This window comes from Alosa alosa, chromosome 13 (assembly GCF_017589495.1).
Source record: "Alosa alosa isolate M-15738 ecotype Scorff River chromosome 13, AALO_Geno_1.1, whole genome shotgun sequence".
In the NCBI taxonomy this organism is placed as follows: Eukaryota; Metazoa; Chordata; class Actinopteri; order Clupeiformes; family Clupeidae; genus Alosa; species Alosa alosa.
The window spans coordinates 25036492-25044130 of NC_063201.1; the positions used below are offsets into that span (position 1 = coordinate 25036492).

Genomic DNA, 7639 nt, shown 5'->3' on the forward strand with positions numbered 1-7639 from the left:
TAATTACATGGTCATACTTGTAATTATGCCTGATAAGAATTTGTAATCTTTGTGTTTAAACATTTTTTTTGTTTTAATCCTTGTTTTTTTAAATGGCCATGACAAGTTTCCATCAAAGGAGCAAGCCTAGTAAGAAGATTTTATGTGTATAATGCTGCACTTCTCATACAGCGAATATCAGATGTAGATATCGTAAGGTGCAAGTCTTATGGTTGGTGCCTTTTAATCTTTCTGTTGTGACCTTTTTTAATCTTCTTGAAGTGTCAGTGAGAAGAAAGCTGGCCCACCCTCCCACCCCTCGTTTAACTCCTCCAGCCCATCCCACATCATCGTATAGTGAAAGTAAGTGTCCCCTCTATAGTAAAATGCATCAGGTCTCTAAACTCAAGCAGACACAGGGCGTTTTTCAATATGCTTTCTTTTCTATACTTGTGTTCTCGTGAACTTGAAAACCGTTATGAAACATCATCAATCACTGCCGAAGTACTGTTCCAAATCACAAGTTTGCATTTATTCAAGAACGCATAACATTCCCAGAAGTGTTCTCGAATCGTTGGTTTTATCAAGGATGGCAAGGTGACTTGGTGGATTGAATATTCCACAATGCGTCATGTCAGCTCAGCCGTGACACACACAGAGAAATATTTACTACTAACAGTAGGCTAAGCTACAGGCTTCACAACTAACGTTAATCACAACTGTCATTTCAACTAGGCTACAAACTTTCAATGTTGTTCCTGCCATCGGCATGTGAATATATATTCTTATTAATATTTAATGAATGTTTTCAAAATAAAAAACAAACTTAAACAAGCTGGTGAATTATATATGTTATTGTAAATGTCAGAAATACTAGGTAGACCAATAAAGCAATAGGTAAATAAATGACTAGACTGTCGAGCTGATCCGAGAGAGAGAATGGCTGCTGTTGGCAAGAAGGCTGCCGTCTCAAAATGCAAATTGAGCGTACAGTGTCCTCGCGTTCTCCAGAGTCTGGACTCCCGATCTTAACTTTTCAAGTTCAAACTTTCAAAAACGGGAGACCGTTCTTTAACATACTTTGTACTGAGAAAAGCCCACAGTGTATTTCACAGGTCCACAGCGCACATCATAGTTTGATGTTCCAGTTATGATTTTTGAGTTTAGTAGTGTGATCAGTAAGCCAAGGTTTTCTGTCTTTCCAAGAGACAGCAGTTAATATTTAAGAAGAGGCGCCGGGACTGGAGGACTGGAGGCTTTCCTGACTGTAAGCTATTTAAACACACTGACACACACACTAACACACACACTCGCAAACTCACACACAAAGACACAGAGAGCACAGCACAGTTCTATGCAAAGTGGGGAATGACAGGAAAAGTTTGAGAACCACTGATGTGGAGTGACACTGGGTTAGCTCTGTTATATTGACCTGGGTTAAGATGAGTTGCTGCTGATAGAAATGTGTGGCAATTACTCAGCCCACTGACATTAGTTTATCTAATTGTTATAAAGTTGACTTACTGTTCACTCCAATAATTTAGTTTTTCTGTATTTTCTAGTGACACTGGATAATAACGAAGGACTGTTGCAGCAGCCTCCACGCCAACCTCTTCCAGAGCTAACGATAGTAAGATATTTTACATGTAATGTATGATACTGCACTTCTTACTCCAGAATATCTTGAATTTCCCCTTGGGGATTAATAAAGTATCTATCTATCTATCTATCTATCTATCTATCTATCAGACTGAGGTAGTAAAAGTATACATTTCAGACCAATTCAATAGCAAATAGTTTAGGGCCAGATTTTAAAATTAAGCATGATCTGGGCCATTCGAGGCCAGTCAGCAGGAGAAAACACCAGTATGCAAGGAAAGCTGAAACCAAACTGTGTGTAACCAACATTAATGTGTTTTTAAGTGATTACATCAGTGAATGAGGACCTTCTTACTGAATGTAAGTTTTCGTTAAATATGTGATGTATTTGGTCTTTAAACTTGTGGCTGTAAGCACACTTGAAAAGTTTGAGAGCAAAAAGCCTACTTCCTGTTTGGCAGTTTCACCATCTAATTTTATCATTTCATAGTGACAACTGTTAATTGGCAGCAGGAAGCCGAAAATGAAGGGCTGGGCTCTCCTGAACGTAAGCTATTTAGCATGCAGATGGAGAACACACTGACACAGGCACACACACACACACACACACACACAAAATACACAGCACAGTCCTATTCAAAATGGAGAATGACAAAAATGACAGAACAAGTTTGAGAACCACGGGTGTTGGGTCACTCGTTTAGCTCTGTTAGTTGGATCTGGGTGATGCTGTTATTTGTGTAACGGGCCCTTTTTCTGTATTTCCTAGTGCCACAAGATGATTGGCAGCAAGAGACACCCAATGATGAAGGGATGTGCTCTCCTGAATGTAAGTTAATTAACACGCAGACACAGAACAGAGTCTGTAAAGCAACTTTGTAAGCAATTAAAGCTGTCACACACAGACACTCAGTGCGGTTACATGACCTGTCCAGTCTAGTCTAGTCATCTAGTCTGTTCTCCTGCAATCAGACTAGCTGTCTTAGTCTAAAATTACAGTCAAGTTAGTTTGTCAAGTTAGTTTGTCCCGAGAGCATGGTGGCTAGCTAGTAGGTATCTTTAGAGAGTGCAAAAAGGCTGCCCTCATTCATACGTCTTCTGACTGAATCCAATATGATCTGACACTGATTACCTGAAAGAATCATTAATCTTCGTTTTAACCTTTTTAATCTTTGTGTTTCAAGTGTCCCATCTATCCCGTCCAGACCTTCCACACAGGATCCCTCAAACTAGTAAGACATATTTTATTGTATGATGTGTTTTATGTGTCTATACGTTTTACTCTGTGTTATGGTAGGCTAGAGGCTGAGACAGAGTAGTCACTGCTGGCTGCCTGTTTCGGTTTTAATTTGGGTAGGAAGTCTCTCTGTCTCTCTCTCTCTCACACACAGTTTTATAAAAAAAACACATTTCATACATTGTATTTTTGTTAACACCTATATTTTTTCTGTTTTCCACAGCTCAAAGATTTCCCAGATCAGCTCCTGCTGGATGCACAGGTATTTTGGACAGGTTCTCTCTGCTGTTGTCAGTACAGTACTATATTATGATCATTGCTTGTTAATTGTTTTTTTGTATAATGTTGTATATTTTCTTCCTGTACTTTCCCCAGCTGTTGAAAGGCTCCTTTTGGAGCAGGTCGGAGAACTGCAGCTAAAAATGGATTACGTAATTAAATTACTCCAAAAAAATAATTCTGTTCCACCAATCGGCTGACTTTAATTTGAACATGCTCCCCACTCACGCATTACACTGCAAGATCTGGAAACTTTTGATGCCAAACTTAGGACCGATAGCACCTTTAAGAAGAAAGTGGTATGTCCTGTCTGTGTCTATCTCTAAAGCACACACGCCCTGATTTATCGTCAGATAAGACACCTATATATAAAGTATAGATACTCTTTTGATCCCATGAGGGAAATTTGGTCTGTATTTATCCCATCCGTGATTAGTGAAACACACAGAGCACACAGTGAACACACAGTGAGGTGAAGCACACACTAACCCAAAGCAGTGAGCTGCCTGCTACAGTGGCACTTGGTAAGCAGTGAGGGGTTAGGTGCTTTGCTCAAGGGCACTTCAGCCATGGATGTGGGCATGGGAGAGCAGTGCTTCAAAGACAATGTAATACAGCAGGTTGTGAAATTAAATCAAATTGATCTTTTACTTTACAGATAACTAAACTGTCATTGTCTGGTGGCAAAACCTTGAAGGAAACGGTCTGGAGAATATGTACAAAGATCTTTCATCAAGATCTATCAACCAGCTCAACTGGTGCGGTAGGGGAGAGAAGACAGGCCTTAAATCCAGGCCTATTCATCAGGTACTCCTGAGTAAGTTCTACAATGTGTTGAAGCAACATTCTGTCACTATTCAACACATATGTGGTGTCTGTATTTATATCAGTTGTTCTCGATATTTATATACTGTCCTCACATTATTCTCAACCAAATGTCTTAAGTTTTTTTTTTTTTTTGTAAAATGCTCTGACTTTTCTGAATTGTACTTATAGAAACAATCAAACGAAGATATAGACTTTTGTGCTACTGTCTTATTTTTTCCCCCTGTTGCTTTATTTTTTTGTTTGTTTAGGTTCGGTGTTAAAAAATCCTGCTCAACAAAATTCAACTGAGGCTGATGCCGAAATGACCGTCAGAAACTGGCTGCGGCTGAGCAGGGACAGGAATGGGGGTGGCAAAGGAATTAATTGACTGGACTGAACTGACTAACTGACTGACTATTTTTCTTTTGAACTGACTGACTATTTTCTTTTAGACTGACTGACTATTTTGGAGGGATTTTTTTATTTGTGTTGTAGTTTTCTATGTGTTAGAATAAATGTGTTAAAATAAATGTTCAGTCATCTCCTGGTGCCCTCCTGTTTTGTTATTTCTCCCGGAAATCTCCTGTAGCCTAATTTGCATGACCATCAACCTTAATTTTAAAATCACTGATCCATTATTTTTTTTCTGTTAGACTGACATTTCCCAGGTTGTCAGATTGTGTATGAATGACACCCTACACATAAACAATTACTTTAAATTTAAACTTTTTTTTGTAAAACCTGGCAACTCAAAAATAAGGAAGCGGCTGCAGACTGCGCAGCCACCGAGTCTCGCAAGCAAGCGGGGCTAGTTGCCTACTTCTCCACTAGCTCTTGTGATTAATACATCACATAAACTGTTATTGAGTGTTGTTGATACAGGGATCGAACACCTTGGAACCTGATCCTTGGAACACTAAACCTAGCCTAAACAAATCGATAAGACCTAATATAACGGTGGGATCCTACTAGAGCGGCGAAAAGCATTCAGACGCCTCGGTCCTTTTGACTTAACTTTGGAAGGGCTGATTTTCAAGCATGCTGTGGCGTTTCCAGCGAAAATCAGCTGTTCCAGTGTTAAGTTATGCTTTCCTCGCTCTAGTGGGATCGCGCCGCATAGGTCATAATAATTAATCGGGTTTACGTTGGCTCTCGGTCGGCGATCATTTGGTTTACGTTGGCTCACGGTCGGCGATAATTCTAATGCCGACATCTTGCCGATTAGCTACCGATCTCCATAAGACATCTTACCGACGCACTTTATGTCGGGCAGGCACACACGCCCCGACATCGGCAAGACCTAATTTGTTGTCTGGGTATATCGGCCAATCAGAAAATAGGATTTCTCAACCAATCAGGAAATAGTTTTGTTTTGATGTGGGTCCGCAACGTGGAGACTGCTGGTCCGCGGAGTCGTGGAGTGAAATTAGGCCCGGTGCTTCGTCTGATAATTTGCTGCGCAGTTAATCAAGATACCGCGGACCGACAAAAAAAGAAAACAAACGTTTCTGCTATCGATGTCATTAAACATGGAGCCATACAATAAAGTGGTGGTAGGCTATGAGCGTTCATTCAATGCAGGCGTCTGCGCGAGAGAAACTGAAACTAATCGATAACGTTGGTATCAAAGCTCTGCTTCAACCTGTTGAATGCTATTTAATTGTTTAACGACACTTAATAGAACAACGTTGATTTTTGGAACTTCCATAGAAACAGCAGAGACTGTATAATACACTGTATAGCACTGAGTATTGTATAGTCAAATTTGAATATAACGTGGCCAAAAGCTAGCCTTCTCTGTTAAAGATCAACAGATCAGTGATTTACGCCTATCTGCTCGCCAAAAAAGCTGGTATTGTGTTTCCTGAATCCTTACATTCAGGCATTCAAATTAAACTTCATTAAAAAACATGTATTTTTTTTCCCCATTTCCTACCAATGTATGATGCTTGCATGAGGGAAACATCCCAAAACAATAGCACCCATATAATTGTTGCTGTTGTTTTGAGAAGTATTTATTTTCTTATGCAAACATCATGCAACCATGCAAAAGCAATGAAACTAATTATATCTTACATTAGTAAAGCAGTCCTCTGATGTGCATGGCACAAAACATTTAAGTGAAAGTGCATGTATAACAATATAGGCATAATAATGATTGTGATAATGATAATGACAATTGGGAGGGAGTGGGGTTGGGTACGTGTAGATGAGCCCTATGACCCCAAAGTCTGCCATGACTGGGCCTCAGGTCAAAGAAGTTTGAGAAAGGCTGGTCTACATAACCTGCATAACCTGATGCGCCTGAAGGCACTGGTTGAGGACCCAGTCAGTTACGTCACAATATGCACATTTGTTTAAATTCATACCTACGTAATCACCATGACCAAAACCTACCCATTGACCTACCTACCGACCCATTTTTTTTTTTTTTTTTTTTTGGCTGTTACTGCAAACAAGAATATTTTTAAGGATGGCCTCATGACTGTGAAAATGGCTGACATTGAACCACAGTGCTTTAAATGGGAGCCCCCAGTATCAGTCATCAAGGCATCAAATTCTGCCACAAACACTTACAACACACAACATCACTCATAAACACACACACACAGACAGAACCACCACTGTTCAAGAGACCATTTTGGGGCTAAATGTGCTTTTTCTCATTTGTTTGTTTTCTGTTTGTTTATAGAGCAGAATGAGCCACTGCTGTTCAAAGGGCCAATTTGGGTGAAATTATTATTATAATTTATGTTATTATTATTTATTATTATTTACTATAGGGTTCTAGAATAAATAAAACAGTGTGTTTGAAATAATGGAATTTGTGCTTTCTCATGAAGCTGGGTCTATGGGACATGGGGAGAGTGGGTCTCTGTTGTCGGGGGGAGGGGGCGTGGTGCCACGAGTAGTTCAAGCAGACATAGGACTGTACTTCGATCAGGGGGGAGGGGGCGTGGCACTGTGTCAATGCCACGCCCCCTCCCCCCTGAGAAACAAAGTCTCACTCCTTGCAAACTTCAAAACTTGAGAGCCCTGGGCGTGAGTGCTAGAGGACGGTAGTCATTGAAGCATGATGGTGATGATTTGTTTGGCACGGGTAGGTGGCAGCTTTGAAAAGTGATGGGATGACTGCTTGCTCCAGAGAGCAAGTATACACAAATATATTTGTGTCTTGAAATTATGTTTGAAATAAATGTATTAGAACAAAAACGTTGAGACTTGTATTTTATAAGTTAGTGAAAACCAGATGTATTGCCAGTCTGTCTCTAATGTCCGGTCTCCAAATACAAGATTATAATAATTACCTGCTGGGTAGGCTATGCGTGGCCTGAACCAAAGATCCTTGATTACTAGCTCCGCTTGAACCCTCTCTGGCCTTAACAGCCGGGCATCACGGCTTGCTAATGGACGGGTCGTATGATAGGGTGACATGCAGCGCCCAGAGAGACAATAACGTGTGGTGTCAAATTGTAATTAAATAATACAAACTCGAAGAAGAGAATGTACCTTTTCTTAATATTTGATTATATTGTTGGTTGGATTACTGTTGGCAAAGGAAAGTAATTGTCATACATATGGGTCTCCAACATGCTCTCAAGCTCATTTGCTTGCCTTCGAGCTCGCCAGAGGCTTAAGCATAGCCTACATTAAAACACAATTGTTGCCGCGACTCAAGGCATTCCAGCCGACGAATTTAAGCCGAGGTGTCCTGTTCCGTATAACTGGACACACCTC

The 7639-nt window shown here is 40.3% G+C and overlaps 1 long non-coding RNA gene across 1 annotated transcript; it reads left to right on the forward strand.

Moving 5' to 3' along the window:
• The first annotated feature begins 3326 nt into the window (after positions 1 to 3326).
• On the forward strand, positions 3327 to 4443 carry LOC125306446. Its single transcript, XR_007195567.1, has 3 exons — positions 3327 to 3393; positions 3753 to 3911; positions 4171 to 4443. It is a non-coding gene; the product is annotated as an uncharacterized LOC125306446 (long non-coding RNA).
• Positions 4444 to 7639: the final 3196 nt, after the last annotated feature.